Source organism: Tympanuchus pallidicinctus, unplaced genomic scaffold (genome assembly GCF_026119805.1).
Source record: "Tympanuchus pallidicinctus isolate F22 unplaced genomic scaffold, pur_lepc_1.0 scaffold15, whole genome shotgun sequence".
Lineage (NCBI taxonomy): Eukaryota > Metazoa > Chordata > Aves > Galliformes > Phasianidae > Tympanuchus > Tympanuchus pallidicinctus.
The window spans coordinates 2,483,668-2,496,604 of NW_026294669.1; the positions used below are offsets into that span (position 1 = coordinate 2,483,668).

Genomic DNA, 12,937 nt, shown 5'->3' on the forward strand with positions numbered 1-12,937 from the left:
GGATCTTGGCGGTCTTTCCTACCCTTCACGGTTCTGTGATCTTTAACGGTGTTCTGTCAGCTTCATATTTTAATACAACTTGTTACTGTGAGTGTTTACATGGTGTCTACTAGAAGGTGGCATTGCTGAATGCCAGAAAAATGCAGATGCATGCCAAGGCATTGTGAGGCTGCTGCACTGTGGTATTATGCTTGCTTAAAGCCAGTGACACGGCTGCAATTGAATGTAGTTAACCAGGCTGCTTTCTTCAGAAGTGTTTCTGATTCAGTAGAGCCTTTTCAGCGTGCTGCAGTCTGGCACTGGGTCATACATTAGGCTGTTTGCATAGGCTGCGTGTTTCTCTTAGACAAGGGCCTTCCTTTGCCTGTGAAGAATTGAAGACGAGGCAGAAATCTCTTTGTATCTACAGGCAGCATCTCCACTCCACAAGCGGCAGGTGAATGATGGGAGAGCCAGCTGCATTCTCCTCACTGCGAGGTTAATAGAAAGCTCTTAGCTAGGTGTGTGCCATTTCCTCTCCATGGCAGCCGTGTGTCAGACAGAGAAGCAGCAAGGAGAGCCAACCGCAGCTTGTGCCGGCTCTCGCCAGGCTCGCAGATGCCATGGGTCTCCTCCAGACATTTGTCACTGCAAACTGCAAACCTCTGCCAGGGCCGGGGCTGCGGGGAGAGCTGGGAGCCCAGCCTGAGCCACCCTTCATCCAGACTTACACCCTGAGCACTGCGAGCATGGCAGAAATGCAGCTCGCTGTTCGGTTTTGTACAGGAAAAACACAATTCTGAAAAGCTTCTGACTGTTGTTTTTCTAACAAGCGAAACAGATGGATTGGAAATAGTATTTACTATTTATTTCCTCAACATATCAATATGTGAGGAGCCAGTATAAATTACGGTTTGACTGCAAACAAACCAGCCCACACCAAAGCAATAAAGTAAACACTGTTGTATTGTGTTTCAAGTCAGTATTATGGGAATTTTAATGGCTGATGTTTCTGTTTCCAATGGCTATCTCTGATTAGCAGAATTTCAAGATCTATAATAGGAAAAGGAAAAAAAAGGTTTAAAAGATTCTGTGGAAAATAGGTTTAGAAGCAATGCCACCAAATATCAGTAGCAGTAACTTCAGAAAGTATATTCTTCAGCAATAGAAGCAACATTTCTATCCACTTCTGTTTATTTTTTTTCCCAAGAATAGGAGTTTAACCATCAACAGCACAATTATGTCCTTGAATTGCTTGAAGTCCGCACACTGAGAAATGGAAAGGCTGTGTATGTCATATTCCTAACAACTTAGCCTGTATGTGATTAATTTAGTGTGTATTTGGGCAAATCAGTTAAGATGTTGGTACTTCAGCTGTAGTTTTCCATACAGCATATTGTGGAAAATGAGAACAGATGAAACAAGGGAATGTAAAAACAGTGAATTGAATGTGCTCCCCAAATTATTCACTTATTTCAACAAACAAGAATAACATTGATGTAATATATGACTGGTTTCAATGCTAAAAGCATATCAAGAGCTAGAATGTACTTACGTGGCTAGACAGTAAATATCTTTGAGTCCTTATAATCCATTAAATTGTAAGAGTATGTCTGCTTGTCTAAATGGAAGGAGACACATCTCTGCTCTGCACCACTGTCATTTATTCCTCCACTTCCTGATTCTTTGGCCTTTTTTTTTTTGTTTTGTTAGTATGTCTCCTTTTGTATCTGTAAAACTACTACTACTCCTGCTTCAGTTTTCCACTGCTCCTGAAAGCTGAGTTAAAGCAGTGTACAAATTCCTGTGCAGCATTTTCACTCTGAGCTGCCTACCCTGGCCGTGCTTTGTATTGGAGCTATTTGTTCTGCTTTTGGTTACAGATTGCAATGTTTAGTTTCTTTCCTTTGTTGCCTAGGGTTGCACATGAACTCCACAGAAATGACTGGTTTGCAAAGTAACTTTGTATAAATACAAATATATATATATTTTTATATACAAAAAATAAATACTGAATGTTATTACATCCCAATCTGCAAAAGGTTTTATTACCAGGTAGACCCAGTTCCAATGTCTTGATCCTCTTGTTAGCTTCAGATAGGTGTTGCTTGAACCAAAATGTAAGAAAGAGGTCTTTTGCCTTTTCCTTCTGTCTTCCACAAACTCTATGAATCAAAATTATTGCTCAGACATGTATCATAGAATCACAGAATATCCCAAGTTGGAAGGGAACCCATAAGGATTATCAAGTCCAACTCCTGGCTCCGCACAGAACCACCCCAAAATCACACTGTGAGATGCTGTCTATCAGGTGATATATTGCAAGATTGCTTGGGATTTAGAAACATATCAACTGACTGATGAAAGCCCCTGCCAGGCTTGTTCCTCATACTGCTCATGCAGTGCAGAGGATGTGTACCTTTGTGAGCTTCTGTTGCTTGGCATTGCTGGAGTGCTCTTGTGACCCTGTTTCAAGAATAGCTGTTTTGAATAATTGGAATAGCTTTACCTTAGCCTGATCTGAGAATCATAAATGAAATCAGACCTTAGGCAAAATCCCAAAGAAGGGACATGGTTGTGGAAGCTGCTCACAGCAGCAGAGATGACAGCAAATAAGCACGTATCCTCTACATCTCCTGACCTTCCAATCCCAGAAGTCTTTCCTTACGATCTGGTTCAATAGCTAGCTGTGATTATTTATCATCTGATGGTAACTGACTCCTAGCACCTGTCCTGTGTTGTAGTTCCAAAAAAGAAGCTTAGGCAGGAGAGGCGTGCTGAATGCCATACCTTGCTTGTTGGTGTGAGGTTTAATGGGAACATGCCTGTGCTCCTAACATATCTAATTCTTTGTGAGAATGGAGGTTGGATTCATCTTCTGCAGGGCTCCTAGCTGTCCCTGCTTCTTTTGGAGAAAATATGCACTACAGATAAACATGAAGGCAATATATTAATGCTTTATATTACTGAAATTATGAAAACTTGGACTAAATATGCTTTTTAGTGCTTGCTTTGAAGTCTGGAAGAATTGAAAAATGCGTGTATTTGAATTTGAGTATTATGTATCTAAACAGCTTTTAAAGCAGTTTCACAATGAATCTGTTTTAATGTTCCTCTGTCTAATTGAAACCCTAATACCTAAGACCTCAAGGCTGTGTAGCTGCTATTTTCAGAGGTGCTGAGTGCATACAGCTGCTGTTGACTTCCCTTCATTCTCTGGGTGTTCAACACTTTTCAAAATGAGTGCATACAGCATCTGCTGCTAGTGCTAGAGTACTGGATTTCCAGCAAAAACAGCTGAAAATTTTCCGTAACGTTTCTGTAGTACTCAGATGAGTTGTCCAGCACACACTGTGTGCTGCTGTGAGTTTTGTTTGGACATTACCTCGAGGATACCTGCGTAACGAACTTACACGTTCCCTGTGCGTGAGTAATGCGGTCAGCCTTGACTCATGGACCTCTCTTCTGCGCTGTAACGGATCTATGTAATGCATACCCCACGTGGCCTTCACAAGTGTTACCTTCTTTGGCATGGAGAAGTTGAAAGTTTCGATAGAGCCTGCTAAGCTTTAAGAATTCAGCTCTGGTTTGTTCGAATCAGATGCAGGGCTTAAAAGTGAACGCAGTCAGACGCAAAGAAGAGTAACGTACTGGTAAGGTAGCTTCCAGATCTGTTAAGTCAGTTTGTACTCTTCAGCTGAAGTGTTCAAATAAGTCCTGCATAGATTATTTTGTTGAACTCACAAAGCTAAAGGCTTGATGTTTTTGTGATCATTCCCTAACGTCTACTTACAACAGATCTTCCTTTGCTGAAACAGCATTTTTAATGTATTTCACCCCAGTCTGTCATTGGAACTTCCTCAACAGTGGGAATTGCTTTGTGCCAAAGGAGAGGGGACAATTACTTCAAACCTTTCATTTTCACAGGCTGTTAGCACTGCTGCAAATTAACAATTGCTGCAAGCTGATGTGATTTAGAATATATGCCTCTTGCATTTGTGAGCAAAGCTCACTAAGATGTATGAAAACGGTCGTGCATCTGGGAGTGACAAGTACACTGAGATTGGAAAATGTTGGGTTGTTCCCGTTTGAGATAGCACTGTAAATGTACATCAGTAACCTCTGGTAAGACAGGGTGGGTTGAGCATCAAAGTTGCTACTTTCAAGACCTGCTCAAGAGCGCTTTCAAACAAGACAAGGTGACAAATGTAAAACTGTCTTCATTTATAGCCCTCGAAACACAAATGTAAAACTATGAACTCAGACCACCAGGAAGTATTCGACATGCCAGCTAACATTTACAACTGCGTAGTCTTCTTGTTTTCCAAGCATGAGTTGTGGTACTTCATTAAATACCTGTCAAACAGCAGAATTTACTTCCATGTTGCAGATTTAAATACCGTGGACTTTTTATTCTTTTGTTTAAACAGGCAAGTAGTCAAAATAACTGCTTTCATTGTCGGTTCACGCCTCGAGGATATAGTGCTAAAGTTTTTGTTATTGAGAATTTCTACTCATACAAATACAAAAGAGCAGGCAGAAATTTATTTATAGAGTACTGCAGATTTCTGAGCAACAAATTAAAGGGACCATTGGTTCTTTTGTGAATGTGAATGTTTTACTGGGTACGAACCATCTATTTTCTTTCCAAATATTGAAATGTTAAGAAAACAAATGCTTAGCAAATCAGGCCCTGAGTTTATATTTTAAACAATTCTGTGGGAAAATGTGTCTTGCATTCACAGCATGCTCTGTTTGCACTGCAGTATTTGTGCATCATGGGAATCTCAAATAAGCACAAGAGTACATGCAGAATATATGCAGATATGTAGAAAATTACCAGAGAAAAGTGAAGCATTGCTCTACTAACTAAATAAAATACAACTTCTACGTGCTAATGGTTAGCTGCTCCGATTCACAGTTTACTTCTAAAGATAAGCTTCCTTATCTTTACAAGAGATTCATCCAAATGTTTCTTCTGCAGTGTGACCTTTCAGCTGCTCTTTCAGTAGCAAGGCATAGGACAATTCATACAGGTGACGAAATACTGCATGGGACATGACAAAAATATCCATGTGCCTGCCCAGATACAGTCTAACACAACTACAGGGCACTAAATAATACAGGTGTTTGTTATGACTTTTTCCAGCTGCCAAACATTGATTGTGCTGGGCTCTTTGCAGAGCTAGACCTGGTAGGAGAGCTCAGCATGGATGTGTGCTGCTATCAAGCACTGAGAGACTGTTTAGCTTAAATACCTGCTTTGTTTAGAAACCTAACAGAGATATTGCAGGTCATTTTCCATCAGAACAAGTGTTTATTATGCAAGAAGCACATTTTAAAACTCACAGTGGCAGATCTGTAGTCTTCACACCGCAGGGTCAGGCTAGTGAAGCAATGACCCACAGTGCACTTCTTTCATTAGCACTGTACTTTCCCACCAAGTTGATAGGAAAAGAGCTGCAGCTGCCTTTAGGCAGGACAGATGCATCCAGGCCAATGCACTCTTTGCCCTTCCCGCTTAGTCCACCATTGCCTTCTCTCCTTCCATCTTAGATTCCCAGTGTGCATCTTTTGAGGGGAGACATTGCTCCCAACAAATAATCCCTTGCAATCTGATGCTGTAAAATCTTTCTTGATGTTCTAACACATCGTGGATTTATTCCACATTGTCCTGAAGTCACAAGAGGAGAACACTTGTGCAGCTGAAACCCAACTTGTAACACCTTGTTGGGTGACCTCAGGCAAGTCGCTTTGTCTGCCCAAGTCTCAGGTTCCTCATCTGCTAAAGAAGAGAGCTTCGTAAAAGAGCTGTAAGATCTGCTGATGAAAACCATTTTCATGCTTCCTTTTGTGGCAGCAAACACTTTTCACGTGGGAAATCCTACACAGTTGTATGTGTATTTATCACAAAAATGGGAAAAAGAATCCGAAGAGCTATATGTTTTTTTTAGTACTGATAGTAGTGCGTATTGGTTAGGAAGCACCAGAGTCTGATTTTTTCAAAAACAAAAACAAAAGGGATATACATATACATATACATAAGGAGCTTGTGTTCAGAGACTGCAGCTCATGGGGAAATCTATATGCTGTCAACATTTTCCTTGTAAGAAAACACTGAAGCCATTAGGCTGCTGCTGCCTCAGCTGTGTGGAGACTGATTTAAAAGTTCAGGAGAAAAAGAGGATGATGAGAGTTTTATAACCACATGGGCTGATATCTTTGTAAAACATTATTATGTTTTTTAAACTGCTGAGGACTTGGAAGATGAAGCCATCTTCTCATTCACTGCTGGGATCCTCCTGCAGGATCCTGTGGGGTTTCACTGTTCCCAGAATGAAGTCCTGACCGTCAGCTGCACGGATCCCAACTGTGTGCACACTGAAGGGGCTGGGTTAGCATGACTGAAAGTGAGCATTAAAAACAAGTCTGCGTAAATCTGTGAGTTGCACTGCCGAAAAACTTCCATTTGTTTCTCTTAGGCCTGTTGTTACATGTGTTTCCTTTTATAAAAGCATTGCATTTCCACCTTTTGTGTCAGTTGTACAAAACTGTCTGAAAGGTCAGTCTCACCTTTTGCCTTTTGCATGCTTACCCTGAAATACTCATCAGTGCTGCAGATACCCTTACAACCTGTGTTGCTGTGTGAATTCGTGGTGCTTCGTGGTGCGTGCTGCTTGATTACTATCCACTCCTTTGACCCGGCAGTTATGCCAGAAAACTGATGTCCTTGTTTCATTTTGTGTGCAGAAACGTTGCCTGCTGGTTGCACAGTTTGCTGTGCTCTGCATTAGCCCACATGCAAGCAGAACGGCCAGCAGTGCAGAGCTGTGGCCTGCAGGACTGAGTGGGGTCTGGCAGTGAGCTGGCAGGGCTGCGGGCCCACGGCACTGTGGGTTGAGCTGTCGTGGTGGAGTGCCATCCTGTGCATGGCTCCATGCAGCCATACCCCCATGTTTGGCACCTGGGATTTTTACCATGAGCAGCGTTCAGTATTTCGTACGACCTCATGTCTTGTCTGAGAACGGCAGAATTTCAGCCGTCGTGTAAAACAAAGCTTTCAGTCTTCTGGGTTGCAGGAGAAAACTTGGAAACGCAGGGCCAGCTGTCAAAGTGCCAACCACTTGTCACTTGTAACTTCACTACCTTAAACACGTTACAGAAAATAGCGTTATTGCGACCTGTCTGGGTGGTGCTTTGTGTTCCCCTGCACCTCCCTGGTAAATAAGGTGTCCTTTTGTTTCCACACATTAAGTAATGTGTTACTCATCCCTGATTGACCTTAGCGAGATGAGGTTAGAGCGCTGTGTGTGCAGTGCCTCATGACTGTGTTCCTTCCAGTTGGGTCAAACAAGACAAATTTTAGATCTTAAGCGCACGGCTAAATTTACCCAGTTCTGCATACTTGATTTGGCAAAACCATATGGACTTTCTGATACATTCCTCAGAGCTCTTCTGAATCCGTTTCAAAAGTCTCTGTTCACGAAGCGTACCCACTGTTCAGTAGGAGGTGTAGAAGAACAGCGCCTATTTTAGGCGGAAGATTTCCTGCCTGCCTCAGGCCAGCTAACACGAAGCCATCGCCCAAAGCTGCCATGAAGGCTGGCCCCTTCCCCTGCCAGGCTCCATCAGCACACAGGCTGAGCCCTCTGGAGCGGGCCCTCGGATCTGATCCTGAACCCCCCTCTGCGAGGAAGATGTGAGGCTGGAGGAGGACTTGAGGCACTGGGGATGGTCTCGGGTCAGCTTTAGCTACTTGTAGGCGTGCTTTGTTTTTTGCTGTTTGTTGTAGAGCTGGTGCAGAAGATGGAAAATTCCCTTTAACCAGTTAGGCAGGATTTCCAGAGGAAAAACTGTATTTGCTGAACTCAAGCTGTGAAGCAGCTGATGGATCACACCCCAGTGATATGCCTGAATATCATCCTGTGGAATACTTGATATTTAATGCCTACCCTGTTCCCTGAGTAGCTTACGTTGAGGATGAAGGCTCTGTGCAGAAAGCAAGTTCATCCTGCCTGCACCCAGTGGACATCTTGGTCAACAGTACAGCTTCTTCCTCTGAATGCAATCCATAATAAGAAGCAATAAGTAATAAGAGGCTTGGCAGAAAGAACAATTGTGAGCTGTTCAAAACATGCATAAGAGTATATCAGTCTTTGTGATGTCCTATATACTTCTTTCCTTTAAAGGACTTCTTGATCTGTAAGAAATTATTTTGCTTGTGTCAAGTGAGCTTAAGAAAATGTTTGTATCTGAAAGGAGTGAGCTCAGCCTAGAAGGTACAAATAGTGGATTCTTAAAACAGAGGGCTGCTGGAGCTCATCATAAGGTTTGACATTAGAGCTTAGACCGTCCAGAGCTAAGGCAATGAAAAAATTAGCTGATGTTCTAATATATTTATATATATAGTCATCTTTTTTTTTCGTTCACCTAACCACGTGATGCTGCTGCACGCTCTCTGGGTCCTTTGCCCAGTGGTGAGCTGGTTCAGGGAGCTATATTGGCAGAAGAGTACTTGCTGTTTTTTGTGTAGCTGGTTCTCTGCTATCTCATTTTCTCAACTGAATCACTGCAAAGTGAGACAAACTCCAAAGGCAAAATGGGAGAGGCAGAGTGTGAGCCAAACAGCGGAGGAGAGGAGCCAGCAGGACAACACCTTCCCACTACAGCAAGCTATTAGACTGGCTTAACTGTAATCCAGAAAATAACTTTAAAAATGTTAGAGTTTATTAAAGACATTTTATGATTTTCTTTCTTGGGTAATTGCCCAGATAATTATGAAAATCCAGCTGAACTCAGGGAGGTTAAAGATAGGCATGCATCGATGTTTTGGCATGATGTAAAAGAACACTGCAAGGCAGGATTTTATTCTTTTATGTCAGGATTGTGGTCAGTTTTTCAGTTTAGTGCCTAAACTGAAAATGTAGCCACAACTAACATAGAATTGAATGCAATACTGTGTTTCACACAAAATATTTTGCTTTGAGCTTTTCAGTACTTTCCAAATTTCAGATCTCCTCTATTCAGCTGTAGAATTCAATCTGAACTCGCAAATACTTTGTTTACTCCAGAATCTTCTTTGTTTTTTGGGGATATAAGCTATTCATTTTTTGCTGCCAGCTATAGCTTGTAATGCAGGCTCATGAAGCTAGGCCACTTCCCCTAGCATACGCTCTCAGTGAGTCAGGACTGCGGGTGGAACTTGAGTTTTGTCATTGCCAAGAATAAAAACACTCTGCTTTATCAAAGCAGAAAACATAAGGGCATCATTTTTTATTACAAAAATGAAAAACTGCAGTTCAGCGTTTTTGTATTTGCGTATTTCTGTAGCTTTTTCAAATTAAAAGTATTCTGTGCAGGCGTCAGCTTAAAAGCACTTAAAACCCATCAAAACACAGCCTGGTGTCCCAGCATGTGGAGTGCTTTGGCCTCATCCAACAACACACCAGGACGCAGCCATGTTAGTCATCAATGTGGTTTCAAAAGTGAGTTCTTCTTGCCCTGCAGGTTCATACCCAAATACAGCTACGTTTGCAGAAGATCACAGAGAAGTCCGGCATCCGGTTGGCTGAACTGACAAATTTGCTGGAAATTCCCGTAGAATCTGAGCTAAAATTATTTCTTTTTGATGCTGAAATCACAGCTGTGACGAATATTCATCCTTATCTATGATTCATGCATTCTGTCAGAATGGGAAGTGTTAGAGTAGCACAATTTAGTAACTTCTGTTTACTTCCTCCTAGTTCAGCATTTCTCATTTAACATGTCCAGGTTATCTGTATAACAAACCCATTATTACCTGTCTATTACTGATGCTTTACCATTTGTTCAACCATTTGCTGCTGTCTAGTTATAAAATATGAAGTTTCCTGGGTAATGTCACCTAGTAGGGGGGGAAATTTTCTGCTTTAAAAATTGCAAAATTCATTGAGAATCTTGTATCTTTTTTACATACAGAGAATTTCGCCCTTCAAAACATTGCACAGTTGACCTGCAGAACGAGATCACCGTGGCTGTTAGCAGTTGCAGTGCTTCTTTATGCCTGGTGACCTCTGTTTCCACGTGCCCAGCTCCCAGAAGGTAAGAATACTTGGAACTTTTGGTTGTACACTTATCAGGTCTCATATCTGTCCCCACTGCTGCTGAAGTAGAGCTTGGGACCAGTTTGCCTACTATGCCCACTGCTCCTCCTTCACCTCGAACAGGGGCACGTTTTCATGCACAGCCCTGTGCCCTGCAGATAGCTTAACTTTCTAGCTTTGCAATTTCTCACAATCAGTAACTCCCCGTTGGTGCACAGTCACGCTTCCTTTTGCCTTCTGGTTCCTTTTAAGAGATTTCAACATGTTAGCAACCAAAGATTGTTTTTCTTCAATAGTTGCATCTTTGGTGCTACACTTCATGTGTTTGAGAAAGAAATCGTGGTGGTCTTTGATGCAATTAAATTCAAAGTAGCTGTGGGGATCTTGAAATGAGAATATATTTCGCTGTGGAACTGTCATCCTAACTAGTCACTTCAGATGAATGCTCGCTCTCCCTTGGTATACAGGGATGTGTATTTTAAAGTGAAGGTTTTTCTTTTCTGTCTGCCCTTACAGTCATCAGAAAATTGTAAATGGAAGCACCGTGTCAGGTTGGACAGCTGGTAGTTGTACTTAAAAATAGCGTGTGAAAGCTAATGAATTATCTAAGTGACAAAGTCATAGTACAGGTACTGAGAGGGCAAAGCAGCAACAGAGCTGCTCATGTGTTTGTAAGAACAGCTGAGGACTAATGAAAACACCTAAGAAAACAACTGAGTTTTGCCTGCACGTTGCTCCCGTAAACATGACTTCTTTAATGTCTTGCCAAACCTACATTGTTAGAAATCAGATGGTGCCACTTGGAAGAGAATTTTAAAATGATGTGCATTAAAGGGATTTCCCTGAATTAGGGGAAATTTTGTTCTTCTGCTTACAGGAAAGTAATTTTATTTAACTGAACACATTCCACAGTGGAGTACTGTGTAGTTCATCTGTATTTAACACAGCTATTAGCAAACAGAACAGATCTGTAACTGGTTTTACATGGGGTGTATCTTTCATGCGATGAGAGGAAAGGGAAATAAACTCTTTTCAAAAGGGAAATTTATAAATTCCGATCCCTGTGGTGCAATATAGAAGATCTCCATTTGAATTGAAGGAAGCAGGTTTTCACTTTGCACTGTGGCCCCTCAAGCCTGCACTTTGTAGGGTTCCCCTTGGTGAAGGCTTTTTAGGAATGGTATCAGCACCCCAAGCAGCAAGACTGCAGTTCTGCCTGTCCGTTTTGCTTGTCATCTTCTACCAGAGGAGAATCTGGCTCCACGCTCCTTTATTTTGATGTGGAATTTTAAGTTCCTTAGGAAACATATTATTCTGCATTTGACTTTCCTTTTTTAAGTTTTGCAAACTGTGTTTTTACATGCATTTGCATGAATTTTTTTAGTGGAATTTAGATTTTAAGGGGAAACTTTCAAGGCAACTTACTATTTTGTGAGTCAAAAATGAGTTTGAAACTAGTTGCAGTTGGAGTGGTTGAGATCACATGGTATTTTTTTAAGTCAAAGATAGCTTCATTTATTCAAGAAATGTTTTGATGTGGTGTCTTGAGCAGAACAGTAACTTGTTTTGAACTGCATAGAAGAGACCCAGTGTCAAAATGGCTGATGACAGGATTCTGTTATTTCAGCCTCCAAACACTTTTCCAGCTGAAGTAAATATGCGTTGGTGATGAATAAAACATCTTTGCGAGGGGTGTTTTAAACAGGGGGCTTCAGTGCTTGGGAGTTTAATATCATCTTAGAGGTACAGGCTGTTGTTTTGCCTGTTGGCTTTGGTTTGTCTTGTAGGGTTTTGTTCATTTTTATTTTTGTAAGGTTTTTTGTTTTTTTTTCGTTTGAAATACAATGACTGAAAAGCTCATCATAGTTTTTACTTTTCGATGCCTTTGTATTTGTGCTTCAATGAGATTTTAGAAGATTTCCAACATGCTTCTAACATGTTTTACTTCGGTCGTATGAGTGCTGACCATATGTTGAAACTCAAGGCTGAGGCAGCCTGCTTATTTCAGCACCCCAAGTCCTGAGCTAACGTGACTGGGTAACAAAGTGACATTAGAACTGACTCAAAATGCACTCAGCCAAAAAGTCGTGGCCACAAAACAGGATCACATGGATCCTTTGATTGTGCTCACATCACAGGGTCTGTATGACTGCACGCGGAACGAAACGTTTCTTCACTGGTAAAACCCATAAGGATTTCAGATGCCATAGTAAGGCTCATCACTTTCAATTATCTTTTACCATTAGAGTGAAGTCTGCTGAAAGTAGCTGATTGTTCTGTGCATAACGAGCAGGTTGAATGATCCCACATAAACAGTGCAGACCTACAAGCTCTCTGCAAGCTCTTTGCAAGCCCAGTGTTAAGCAGCCTTGGCTATGGGCACTGTTTGCTCATGATGTTGGCTGGGTCAGTCACAAAATAATAAGCTAGGTGAGGTGGATTTAGATTCTGCATTTGTTTTTCTCACAATTGAGGAAATGCTTTTTTTTGTAAGTGAACAGATTTTGCATTTTGTACATTGAAGTGTTCATCAGTCATTGATGCTGTTATGATTACTTTGCTTCGGTCGGCCTTTAATACGTTTTTGACCAGCTTTCCTTTGAAGATACTGTCAGTGGTCTGTCAGCTGTAAGGTGGACAGGAGATGGCATTTACTTTGTCTGATCTTCAGCTAACAGAGTCTGAATGGCCAGAGGCAGGCCAGGCATGAGGGATTAAAGTCTTTTTACCACTGACAGCACTCATTTGTGTGTTTCTTTTCTCTTCCAGCCATCAGTTTTCATTAAGCTGATAGAAACTCATACTGTGAGATGTCTACCTGGCTTTCAAATTGGATTAAAATTGGTCAAAAAGTTATTGGACGAAGGGAAGATGGT

The 12,937-nt window shown here is 41.5% G+C and overlaps 1 long non-coding RNA gene across 1 annotated transcript in view; it reads left to right on the plus strand.

Annotated features, from left to right (window-relative positions):
- The window catches only part of LOC128077085 (uncharacterized), a 125,066-nt gene that overhangs the window by 69,539 nt on the left and 42,590 nt on the right, over positions 1 to 12,937 (plus strand). Inside the window, exon 4 of the long non-coding RNA XR_008204823.1 lies at positions 9,937 to 10,059. This is a non-coding gene — a long non-coding RNA (uncharacterized LOC128077085). The remainder of the gene's footprint in view (positions 1 to 9,936; positions 10,060 to 12,937) is intronic.